General features: G+C 35.8%; 1 protein-coding gene and 1 non-coding gene across 7 annotated transcripts in view; one reads left to right on the top strand and one right to left on the bottom strand.

Annotated features, from left to right (window-relative positions):
* OSBPL1A (oxysterol binding protein like 1A) overlaps nucleotides 1-13,163 on the top strand; it is a 203,308-nt gene that overhangs the window by 144,554 nt on the left and 45,591 nt on the right. The window lies entirely within an intron of this gene.
* On the bottom strand, nucleotides 1,232-1,336 carry LOC134362260 (U6 spliceosomal RNA). Its single transcript, XR_010021539.1, has one exon. It is a non-coding gene; the product is annotated as a U6 spliceosomal RNA (small nuclear RNA).

Genomic DNA, 13,163 nt, shown 5'->3' with positions numbered 1-13,163 from the left:
TCTGTCCTCAGAGGCCAGTGGAGATTGGACACCTGGAACAGATTAGCGAGTTGAATGGCAGTAGCTGAAGCAGAGGACTGAAAACCAGCAGGCCACTCTGATTACTGTGACATCTATCTGCCTACAAAAATGTACTTGGAGACTTCTCAACGAGTAAGAGGGAGTGTCACCTTGGCAGGTGGGGACTAGTCATCCAGCAAATAGGGCTCAAATTTAAAAACTCTATCTGGAACTAACAAGCTTGTAGGCCATGGGGTCGCTTGGGGCATATTAGGGGGGAAAAAAAGGGCAGTATGAGTCTGTATTTCATGATAGTCACCTTCACAGACCCAGGTTGAGTTGCCCAGCTTTTTGCCAGGAATTAGTGTGGGAAAACTCTGAAACATCTTTCATAGAACATCCACCTCTTCCTGCCCTGTTTAAAAAGCATAGAAGAGGAGTTGCTCTTTTAGAAGCAGGTGCTGAGACTCAGAGTCGACAGGCCCACCACCTCCCTCCTGCACCTGGCCCCCGACACACCTCTTTTCAGCGCTGAGACTCTTTAAGAAAACCACAAAGTCTTTCCCAGTTGTAGCATTCTGTAAGCAAGGGATGGCGAAACACACTTGTGCCGGACTTTGAGGGCTTGTTCTAATCTATTCCAGATCCATGATTATTGTGGGCAAATGACAGCAGTGTTCTAGGGCAGCTGTAATCTGTAATGAACAAAACAGCAAATAGCTAATGAATTTATGTTGTTTGCCTGGGGTACAAAGAAAAATAAAGAGTATATTTTGAGGTGTATAATCCCATTTAAAAACTTTATTATGGAAATTTTCAAACATTGCCTGCTAATGGAGAGAATAAGATAATGAACCCTTTATACCCATCGTTTACCTTCAACAGTGTGCAGCTTTGTTTCATCTATAAACCTCTTATCCCCAATCTCCTATAGTTTTAAAGCAAATCCAAGATATATTATTTCATCTTTATTTTTATTTTTTTCAGGACATAGCCTTTATTTGACAAATAAAAATTTTATATATTTATGGTGTACAACATGATTTGAAACATGTTCACGTTGTGGAATGGCTAAATCAAGCTAGTTAACACATGTATTACCTCACATATTTATTTTTTATGATGAAAACACTTAAAATCTAGTGTCTTCGTGATTTTCAGGTATACAATGCATTTTTATTAGCTATAGTCACCATGTTATATAATAGATCTCTTGAACTCACTTCTACTTAAAAATATGGAATGCCTTATGGATTTGCGCTTCATCCTCACTCAAGGCCTATGCTAATCTTGGTTTCATTCCAATTTTTAGTATATGTGCTGCTGAAGTGAGCATTCGTTTTGTCTTTAACTCAGTATATCTCTAAAACATTGGGGCTCTTTTTCCCCTACACTGCAGTACCACTGTCACACATAAATAGTAGTTTGTTAATTATCATCAAGTATTTAGTTAGTACTCAGATTTCCCTGACTGTCTTGTAAATATCATTTAGTAATTGGGTCCAAAATTCAAAGTAATGATAAGGATCCAAAAATTGCCCATACTGCATTTAGTTTATATGTCTCTTACGTCTTTTTTAATCTCTAGGTTTCTACTTCCCTCTCCCATTTTTTTCTTGCCATTTATTTGTTGAAGAACCTGGTTGGTTGTTCTGTAGAATATTCCACAGTCTGGATATTGCTGGTTGCATTTCTGTGGTGGTGTTTAACATGTCCTTTCACCTCTGAATTTCTTGTAGACTGATTGTTATAGACAGAGGCTTGACCAGATTTAGGTTTGAATTTTTTGGAACAAAATACTTCTTAAGTACACATTACCATGGATGTATCTCCTATTACATCAGTCAGGGGGCATATGCTGTCTTATTTTTCTTCTTTTTTGGTGTTGAGATTGTTTCCTGGGTTTAGGCATTGTCAGTCTGGCACATACATGATAAAGTTGCCTGACAGCCTTTCACCCAGTGATTTTAGCAGCCACTATTGATCATTGTCTATGTCCTCGTTTCTTTAGGGGGCTGCACAATAGAATAGTTCAATTCTGTCATTCTTTCTACATTTATTAACTGGAATTCTTTCTATAAAGATGAGCTTCCCAGTACCTCTTTACAAAGTGACGTACTTGCTGGTTCCCTAGCATCCTCCAAAGGTGATGTATGGACTCATAGATTGGATTTGTTTAACTATTATAGTTATTATTCCCCCTCTTTAGTCAAAGAGAGCCTTTCTGTGTCCATTTGACGGGATCCCAGTTTTTTTTTTTTTTTAAGTATAATTTGCATACAGTAACCCCATTGTCTTTGATATTTCCTGCCCCAGACTTAGTGAGCTATTTCTCTAAAAAGCCGAATTTCATTTTGGTGGGAAATAATATTTAGAAATAACAATCTTAGTGGTAAGGATGTTCATTAGCACTGTATTAGCCATTGTTTTTATTCCTTTTCTTTTCTTTTCTTTTTTTTTTTTGTGTGTGTGTGTGTCTTTTTTTCGTGACCGGCACTCAGCCAGTGAGTGCACCGGCCGTTCCTATATAGGATCCGAACCCGTGGCGGGAATGTCGCCGCACACCCAGCGCCGCCGCACCCTACCAAGTGCGCCACGGGCTCGGCCCTTTATTCCTTTTCATTGGAGACAACTGAACTGCTCCCCCCCCCCGCCCCCCACTTTTGGAAAAAAATACTACATTGGTTCATACCAATATACTTCCAGTTTAAATTTTGGATTCAGATTCTTTCCTTAATTCCTTTGATTTATTTGTATCTTTTGGTTCCTGATGACATTAATATATAATTACCTATTTGCTTTATTCAAATATGTGTGTCTACCACCCACACACATATGTGCACATACAAATACTGTTACTAACAATATGATTGTTGGAAAGAGTTTTATATTTCTTTTTAATTTCTTCTTTTTGTGTGTCTTTTTTGATATATCCCATCTGGGATACGCAGTCAGTGTTGTGTTTGATGGAAGTCACTTGCAACAGCTCCTTTCTGTGTGGTTAAACTATCTTGTTATACAAGTAGATTCATTTGTTTCATTTACTTTCAGGTTTTAGGGTTTTCTTTTTTCCATCTTGATTTAATTTTTATAGTTATGTAAACTATTTACATGATTCCAAAATCAAAACTACAAAACAAGGTACATTTAGAAAAATCTAGCTTCATATCTTGTCCCCTCAACATTGGTTTCCTCCCTCCCTGCAGAGGTGACCATTTTTTATAATCTTTCCAATTAGTTTCATTTTAATACCAGCAATACAAAGATATATTCCTTTTTTTTTGTAGATTAAAGATACTTACTGTACAACTTTGCTTTTTTTCACTTAAAAATATAGGATAATCCCAGTTTTTTTTTATCTCTTGCTCTTTGACATTGGTTAATTGCAACCCTTAAAAAAATGCATGCACGTGTTGTGTGTGTGTTTAGGTTAGATATGACTCTTTTATAATTTTGAATTATTGATGCAATCCTGTGCTTCAAAATTCAGAAGTGTAATAGGGTATATTTTGTAAATACTAATTCTCACTTTTTTTGTTTGTTTGTTTGTCTTTTTTCGTGACCGGCTGCACCGCGCTCAGCCAGTGAGCGCACCGGCCATCCCTATATAGGATCCGAACCCGCGGCGGGAGCGCTGCTGTGCTCCCAGCACCACACACTCCCGAGTGCGCCACGGGGTTGGCCCTAATTCTCACTTTTTAAGATAGGTGCTCGTTTCTTCCTCACATGCAACCACTTATTACATATAAAATGTTTTCATACAAATGATAGAAATACATACGTATAGTTTCTGACCTTTTTATAAACATATGTCAAGTTATTTATTCAGCAAATGCTTGTTGAACCGCTATTAATGCCATAGGTGCTGAGAATACAGTCATGAACAAATGGAGCGCCCACTTCTGAAATGAGGGACGCTGAGCATCTTTTAGTATATTTAAGATCTATTCGTATTTCTTTTCTTTTCTGTGAACTTTTCATATCCTTTTTCCAATTTTCAGGTGTTCTATAGTATCATTAGAGAAAATTCCTGTTTTTGTTTTTTGAGTTTTGCACACATCTTTATAACCTTCTTTGAGAAAAGATACTGCTGAACTAGAAAAGTGTAGTTATTAAGAGCTACTTGGATTTGATTTCCATACTCTTCCACTTTCCTGACCTTAGGTAAGTTAGTTACTTTGAAACTCAACTTCATCTGTAAAATGAGTGTAATAATAAGACCTACCTTGTTGACTTTTTATGGTAACAACATAATCTGTGCAAAGCACTCAGTGATTTTAGCTCATTAAATGTCTGGTACTGTTATGTACAAAAACTGATGAGCCCCAAGCAAATGTGGGTAAATAAAATTGTTTTTGTCCTTTAACTTACCTGAAAAGTTCTTTGAATGGGTTCTGGAAGTTTTATATTGTTCTTTGAAACTGGAATTTGGGGAAGAGATGGCCAAAATGAAAGAATATAACACTTTTTTGGTAAAAGTGAACTAAGAAATTGTCCCTGTACTCAAAACCTGCTATCCTTGATTTCCTTGATATTTTTAAGAATATTTCATAGTATGGTTAAATTGAAACATGGCTTTTCTTTTTCCTGAGAATATATAGGTGTGGCTGGTCTCCACACAGCTGGTTGTAAACTTACCTTGTCAGAAGTATAAACAAGAGGTGACTAGAGGCATTATCCCTGTTATTCTTTCCTCGGTCCCTTGATACTACTTTCCCCATACAGAGGTCTCATTACTGTCTGCTTTTGATCCCTAGACTTTTTCGGTCTCTAAGGTAAATATCCAGTTTCTACTTCAAGTTTGCTTTGTAAATACTTACAATACTTAGAATGTCAACAGAAAGAAGCAGTTAAATATTTATTAAAATGTATGTTCCTGCTTCCATCTTGCTATATTTATTTGAAAATGTATTCCCCTGCCCCCACTCACACATGAACACAAGGTTTTGAGTGCCTAGGAAATATCTTTCAGTGTAACATAGTCTTTTAATGGTAAGCCTTAACCTGTTTACTCGGGCCCACATTTTATAATAAGTCATAGATTGGGCATCTTGACTTCTGATGACATATGGGATTTGTTCTGTACAAATACATCAAAATTATCTCTTTCCCTTTGGATCTGTGCCGACCTAAATTTTGCCTAAAGGAGAAAACTGCCTCAGGGGACATAGAGTGCTTTGCTTGTTAGCTCAGGAGGAATTTTCCTCTTTCAGAAAACATCATATACAATAATGAGGATTTACAAGGTAAATAAATTAGGGAAGTGATTGTTTCAAAACCACAGAGGTCTTTTAAGGGTTTGTTTGTCTGTGTTTGCCTTGTGCCTTTAAAATTTTCAGAAAAATTTGGTTTATACATAATCATTTTCAAAACACATTGTATAAAATGTGATATATCCTTATTATCTGGGATATAACCTGCAGTTGTGTCATGCTGATATAGTACAATATTGAGCTGGGATTTGAAACTTGGGATAAACTTTCCACTTTACCGTAGTAAATATTCTGAAAGCCAATTCCTTGTTAACGTGGCAGCTGCACACAATGGTTCTCAACAAGGAAGCAGAACCACTCATCTGGCAAATGTGGGACACGTAATGACTATGGCAGGGATGCATACCAGTGTGATACGTGATGGAACATTGATCCACGCAGATTATGTGATCTCTAGTAGATGGAGGTGCAGCCATCTTTTAGTAAGAAGGAAGAGGTGGAGCATAATGTCATACCTGTGCCGAAGCAAAACTGTAGGAGAGTAAAGTAAGGTATTTAACAGTCTTAGCAAAACAAGCTTCTGTGGGTAAACCAAGTAGACCATTTATAACCATAAATTCTTTGCAATATTGTCTTACATTTGTGTTTTGAGTCTCTTAATACATTAAGTCCATTGCCAAACATTCTAGTAGGTGAAGGTATACCATGATCGTAAGAGAACTGAGAACCATTGGCTTAATGTGCTTCCTCTTCAGGGTTCAGGTCTGGCTCTGTGGCTTACTTAGTACAGTTATGTGGCTTTAGTAATCTCTTAGAACAGCTATGTAGCTTGGATTTAATCTCTCCAAGCCTCAGCTGCTTCTGCTCTAAAATGAGCAGTATCCCCACGAAAGCACAGTCTAGTAACGAGATGGCTAGAACCCAGGTCTGTCTGGTTTCAAAGGCTGCTGTTTTCCAGTTACACTATAGATCCAGAGGTCCTCACAATACTGTGCATAATAATAATAATAGCTACAACTTACATTGGGATTATAAGTTGGTGTTTCTAAGGCACTTTCACAAACTCTAGCTTTTTAATTCTCAAAATATCTTAAGATAAAGAAATTGTGGCATAGATGGTTTCGTTGACTTGCCCACAATCACTTAAATGGTAGGACCTGCATTCAGGCCAGGTTTTCTGACAGAGCCTCTGTTCTTTTCTTTAAATGTAGAATATTTATAGATGTTTAGAATAACAAAGTTATACATATCTAGACAAAAATCATATTCTGAAGTTTCAGTTTGTCGCAGCCTTTAATTAATGTGGTTCTGTTTGCTTCTTTTATGTAATTTACAAAGAATTAACATTATAGTCCCCAAACATTTATTAAGCACCTATCTGTCGTTGGCTCAGTGCTGGGCACTCTCATAAGTTAAAGTAGAGATGGAACTTGTTCTCAAGGCCTCTGTAAGTTTCCAATTACATTAATATGAACAAACCAAAAGAACACGTGAACACATTGAAAATTGTACTACTTTTCAGTAGATTTGAGATAAAAATTTGTTCTCCTTAAATAATCCTAAAGGAAAAAAACATTTTCTCATCCTATAATCTCCATTACCCACCAACTTCTTATCAAAGCAGAATACTCCAAAAGATACAGGAAAAATTACACGTGTAATATTTTTGTGGAAATTATGTGCTTTTTATCAGTAACTGCATTCTCTTAACACTAGTGAAAACCAAGCTTTTTGGCTATTTTTACACAGGATATGATTGACACAACCTATCTTCTCGAAATAACAAGAAAATCTAGGAAGGCCAGGTATACCATTTGTATCTAATTGTATTTTAGGATGCTATGTAGTTTTTTTCAGCAGAAGAAACTTTCTTTAGGAAAGAGGAAAAATGCCATCCTTTGCAGTACAGATATTTCACTATGCTCAGAACGATCACAAAGAAAATAGAAGGGAAACTAACATACATGTCAGAGAACACTGTGGAGGTGTTATGTGTCACAGAGCAGGAAGGAACCAGAAATTGCACTCTCTTCGTAGAAATTCTATCCCTCTGAAGTTAAGCAGTCAGAAGCATCTCAGATCATTTAAAAAGGAAGTTAAATCAGGCTGTTGAACTAGCTAAAGCAAATTTCAAATTGCTATATTCATTCTGAAAAAGTATGGTTTAAAGGGAAGTAAGACTGGAAAGTTCAGAGCCACAAAACAAGGCAGAATCTCATTTCCAGAAGGATGCTTCAGGGATCTGAAAGTCCTTGTCAGCAGCGTTCCAGGTGGCATACAACCTATTAAAAACAGTCTTGCTCCAGAGTTGCATTCAGGGATCAACCATTTTCATCAAACACTGAAACCTACATTCTAGTATGAAAATCTAGGTCTCACCATATCTCTCACTGCTGCAGCCAGACTCCTAATTTCTCAGTGTAGAGCCCAAGACATTTCTATTGTAGTCAGGAGAGCTTCTTTCCTCTCCCCCACCAGCACAATTCCCAGTAGTAAGACAGCCTTATATCCTTTTTGGGATATGGAGAAGTGTAAGTGGAAGATTCACACCCTCTGTCTTGATGAATCTCTGCTCCTCAGCAGTCCACACTGTGAGAGACTTAGGCAAGCCTTTGTGTGACACAGGGAAGGATGATGGTGGCCCTGATCTGCACAGCACACACTGTGCATTTCATCGACATTCTCTTAGACCAACTTCCTTTAGGTCTCAATGACCATGATCTCCTCTCTTCTCCTTTCACTTTGTTTCAATGACTTCATGTCTGTTCCAGCACCCATTGCATGAAATCTTAGTTATTCTTAGAGATAAGGGTGCTCAGAGAATATAGTCACCCTGACCCTGGGTAAAGGTCCGCCTTCTTGTGTCATCTTTCTTTTCTTCCAGCTGTGCTGTGCACTATGAAGTAGGCCTGCAGTGAGGGAATCAGCTGCCCAAAGTGGCATCATCTTTTTAAACCAAAACACTGGTTCAGAGGTATTTTCTCACCCGTACATTTTGGCTTTAAAATGTGACAGTTCTATAAGCCTTCCTGTTAATCCAGTTATAGTGATAAACTGAAAAAAGTAGGAAATAAGTTTACTGTGTTCCTGAAGTTTGCCAATGAATTCTAAATTGTTGAAATCCACTATGAAAGTCAGTTTAAAATTTTGTGTATAGTTTTAACTTATTAAAATGGAAACAAGTGAAACCTCTTGTAGTACAAGTAAAAATTATCACCCTAACCTCTTTGCTAGGCAGAGCCAGATTAAGTGATGATCATAGACTATAGATATATAATTTTAAAAAATCAAAAATGAAAAATCTCAGATTATCAAACTATATAGCAAAATGAACTAGGAATATCAGGTAATTACCTAAAATTATCAAACTTAAAATAGAAAATCAAGTCACTGGATTTTTAAAAGATGCCTAACTAAAAAAGGCATATGACTAGTCTTTGAGCTCTCATCTTATACGTGCACTAATCTGCTTCCAAGACTCCAGGCTAATTTTAGTTGACGATGTCTAGGAGCAGGTTACATACCCAGCTGTTTAGCTGCCCCATCACCTTAACGTCCGACTCATTCTGACTCAGCTGTAAGTTATGGTGTTAGTTTAAAGCAGACTTCAGAATGGCATTCCAGATATGCAGAGAGAACTTTCTGATTCTTATATTTGTCTGAATTCAAACTTGGAACTAGACAGAGGGTACATTATAATATTAGTCATGCAAGAAAAGAGTTTTAAGTGATAGGTCTTTTTAAGACCAGCCCAAGCTCTGCTTCTGTTGAAATACGGGAATAGGAAAATATTAGGAATTCAATTGTATAGGTAAATTTTAGACACTTTGTGTTAATTTCATTGTAGTCAACTTATATAGTAAACTTATCAGATATTCTATACATGCGGGTACTTCAGAAAGTTCGTGGAAAGATAGAATTAAAAGATAACATGAATCTTTTCATGAACTTTTTGAAGTATCCTCATGTTAGATTAGATGCCTTAGAAGATCTTAAATCTCTACATATGTAACTAAAATTTTAATTAGCATTACATGACTGAGGAATAATAGTATTTTTAAGACTGTGGAAATCTTAACCAACTTCAGAGAGCAAACATTATCTTCCCTCGTTATAGGAGAGCATGATTTTCATAGTGATAAAATCAGGTTGCATCAACTTAAGCTGAAGTTCTAGCAGTTGCATCACCAAAGAATGTGGCTTTACTCTCAGATTTAATGTTAAGATAATATGAAAAAATCATATTCATCTTTTAGGCAGTCAAGTAAATACTAAAGATGAATTCTGATTAAAATTTTGAAATTTTGTCTTATTAAAATAAGATTATATTGGTCTCAAAATACTTCAAGTATCTTTTAAACCCACTTACCTGAAGAAGTGCCAGCATTTTAAAGTTTTAAAGCAGAATCCAGAAATGAAATAACATTTTGAAACAGAAGAATCTCAGCTATAAACATTCTTGGATATTTTGTTGATCCACCTTCCTGATACCCTCAAAACCAGTCACAGTGGTTGAAATTCAGTGAATATTTGTTGAATGGATTTTTTCATGTATGTATTATGTATTTTTACTGCCTGTTCCAAAGTTTCTGAAAGACATACAGGGAAAAAGGAGAGTGCCCTTCTGCTGACCGTCTATTCCTGTGGTCCTAGAAAGTGGAGCCTTTGGACTCTTGGCAGGGGGGTTCCCACCCAAGGCCCTTTCAAGGGACCACAAGATTTTTTAAAATTTTCATAATATTACTAAGACATTAGTATGCCTTTTTTGGATTACTCACTCATTAGTGTACAGTGGAGTTTCTAGAGACTACATGGTGTATGAGATTGTAGATTGAATGCAGAAGCAGATGTGAGAATCCAGTTATCTTCTGTTAATCCAGACATTAAGGACATTGTAAAATGATCCTACTCTTATTATTATTTTGGGGGAGGAATACAATTATTTTTCATAACAATGTTATTTAGGTTAACATACTAGTATTACTATTACTAAGTTAATTGATGAGTAAAACTCTCCTTTTTTCTTTTTTTTTTTTCCCTAATTTGGTAAATAGCAATAGATGTACTCTAAAAGAAAACTAACTCTGGGGTCCTCAATAATTTTTAAGAGTTAATAGGTTTTGAGACCAAAATGTTAGATAAATGCTGATCTATACCAACAAATTACATTATAGTTTCTTTTTATTTCTGAAGTAAAATTTATATAAGGTGAAATTCACACATCTTAAATATGTAATTTGGTGAGTTTTGGCAAATGATATACCTAACGTCCCAGTCAAGATGTAGAATATTTCCATCACTCCACAAAGTTCCTTCTTTCTGGTACAGCCTTTCAGGTCTGGCAAGTTAGCTCAGTTGCTTAGAGCAGTCTCATGACACCAAGGTCACAGGTTCAGATCCCTATGCTGGCTCCCTCCGCCCCCGCAAAAAGGAAGAAAATAAATTACTGCCTTTCAGTCAGTCCCCACCCTCCATAGGTAACCACTGATCTGATGCCGTCCCTGTAGACTAGTCCTGTCTATTTTTGAACTGGAATAAAAGGAATCATGCAGTATGTACTCATTTTGAGTCTGGCTTTAATCACTGAGCATAATGGTTTTGAGATTCGTCCCTATTGTATATATCAGTGTTCATGTCTTTTTATTGGTGAGTGGTATGCCAGTGTTTGAATATGCCACAGTTTGCTTCTCTGTATCCTTTTGATTACAGTTTGGAGTTATGAATAAAGCTGCTATAAAAACATTTTTATAGACATCCTTTTATGGATGTATTTTCATTCTCTTCATTATGCGGGAGTAGAATTTTGGGGGCATAAGGGAGATGTATATTTAGCTTTATAAGATATTACAGTACTGTTTCCCAAAATTGTAGTATCTTACACTCCTGTCAGCCATATGTAAAATTTCAGTTGCTCCAAATCCTCACCAACATTTGGTGCTTCATGGGTACAACATGGTGTCTCATTGTGGTTTTAATTTACATTTCCTTAATGATTTTGAGCACTTATCCATGTGTTTCTTAGCCACTCTTTTATCTTTCTTTGTGAAGTATCTTGAGAGTTTTTCCATTTTAAATTGGTTTGTGTGTCTTTGTGTTATTAATGTGTAGGAATGCTTTGTGTATTCTGGATACCAATCCTCTTGTATATGTATCATGAATATTTTCTCTTAGTCGGTAGCTTGCCTTTCCAATTTCCTTGGTAACGAACAGAAGTCTTTAATTTCTTCCTTGTTTGAATAGAAGTTTTTAATTTTGATGAAACTCGCTTTTAATTTTTCTCCCATGTTAGTGCTTTTGGATTCTAAGAAATTTTTGCAATCTTTTGATGAGTGTGACAGAAGAATGATTGTGTGATGTAACATTTAGTTTCTGCAAATAGACAAACAGCCTTCTGTTGTTGTTACTATGGAAGAATTATTTTATATTGTAAATGTACTGTGAGACAGTTTATTCATTCTAGATTCTAATTAATTGAAAACTAACTGGCATAAAGTTTATCTCAGCAACACGGACTGAACAGTACCCATGTATTCCAAGTTCTGCTATTTGCTGTGGTTCATCAGAGCTTAGAATTAATGGTTGCAAGAGTTTTAATAAATCTTCCACAACAGCCTTGCATGTTCCTGAGAAATAAGCAGTAGATGAGTAAGATGTTTGCAGAAACTCTTATCCTCTCAGATGGAGAGAATGAGTTGCATTCTTTATGTCCTAACCAGGATGAAGGAAAGATAGAAGAGTGGTAAATTTCCAGCAATGGAATTTGATCCTTTTCAAATGACTTATAAATAAGAATATGCTTATTCATTGATGAGATTACTAGGTTTTCCACACATCATTCCCTTTTCAACCTTTGTTTAAAGAGTAGACTTGTAAATTGTATTCCAGATGAACTGTGCAAAGATTTTTTTAAGCAAACTTATACATCATTTGTGAAAATGAAATAAGACTTTATTATTGCAGTAATTGACTCTGCAACATCTTTTTTAAATTAATCTTTAGTTTTGTGGATAGAAATTTATTTTATAATTTATCTCTAATGACTTCCTAATTTGGAAGATTATTTCAACTTGTGCATTTAGTAAACATCAGTAGGGCAATAGAAATTAAAGATACAAGCTACGTTCATTAGAATTACATTTAAATTGGGACTTTTAGAAGGAAGGATTTTGGGGAGAAGAGAATAATTCTGGTAGTTGAGAAGAGAGGTAATAAGTATCTAATATCTGCAAATAGGTATACACCTGAGTACAAAACACATAATACAGTACACATGTACGTGTATAAACAAATTTTTGGTATTATAGTTACAGATGTATTGAAATCTTGTTCCCCATGAAGTTATTTTCTTAGATTTTTGGCTCATTCTTTTGATTTTGAGTGAAAGGTATGAATTAAGTTGTTTTTTGCTTTTCTAAATGAATATTCTGCTACCTAAAATGATGATTTCTGCAGGATCTTTAATTACATGAACAAATGTTTATTTGTTAAGTGTGAGTGAAAATGTGTGTTTAAAAAGTTGGTTTTGAAAATAGTTTCTAAGAAGTGGCATAAAGACAGAAAATGATTGTTATGTTCTTTGTATCTCACCTGCTACTTATCTGTAGCTCTCATTTTTTTGCTGTTTTTCTTTGGCTCCATTTTAATTTGAGAAATTAGGTAAAACCATTTATTTTACAACATTGAGTACCTGCCATACACAAAATACTCTGTACTCTGGGGGACTCAGGAGAATAAGACATAATCCCTAACTCAGGAGAATTGCAGTCTGGTGAGTGGCAGGTGTGTACAAAAATAACAGAGGGGATGAATGAAGATAGAGAAAATAAAGAATTGTGAAATTTAAGCAGAGCATGGAACTAGCCAACCTTGTTGTTCTAAATGAGAACATAGGAGGTGCTTTTAAAATCCCATTGTTGACAACGTAGTTGAGATCAAGATCATTCCCAAGGC

The sequence above is a fragment of the Cynocephalus volans genome, chromosome 13, assembly GCF_027409185.1.
Source record: "Cynocephalus volans isolate mCynVol1 chromosome 13, mCynVol1.pri, whole genome shotgun sequence".
NCBI classification, from domain to species: domain Eukaryota; kingdom Metazoa; phylum Chordata; class Mammalia; order Dermoptera; family Cynocephalidae; genus Cynocephalus; species Cynocephalus volans.
The sequence above is the reverse complement of the archived record's forward strand: the minus strand, read 5'-3'. Positions and strand labels throughout refer to the sequence as shown.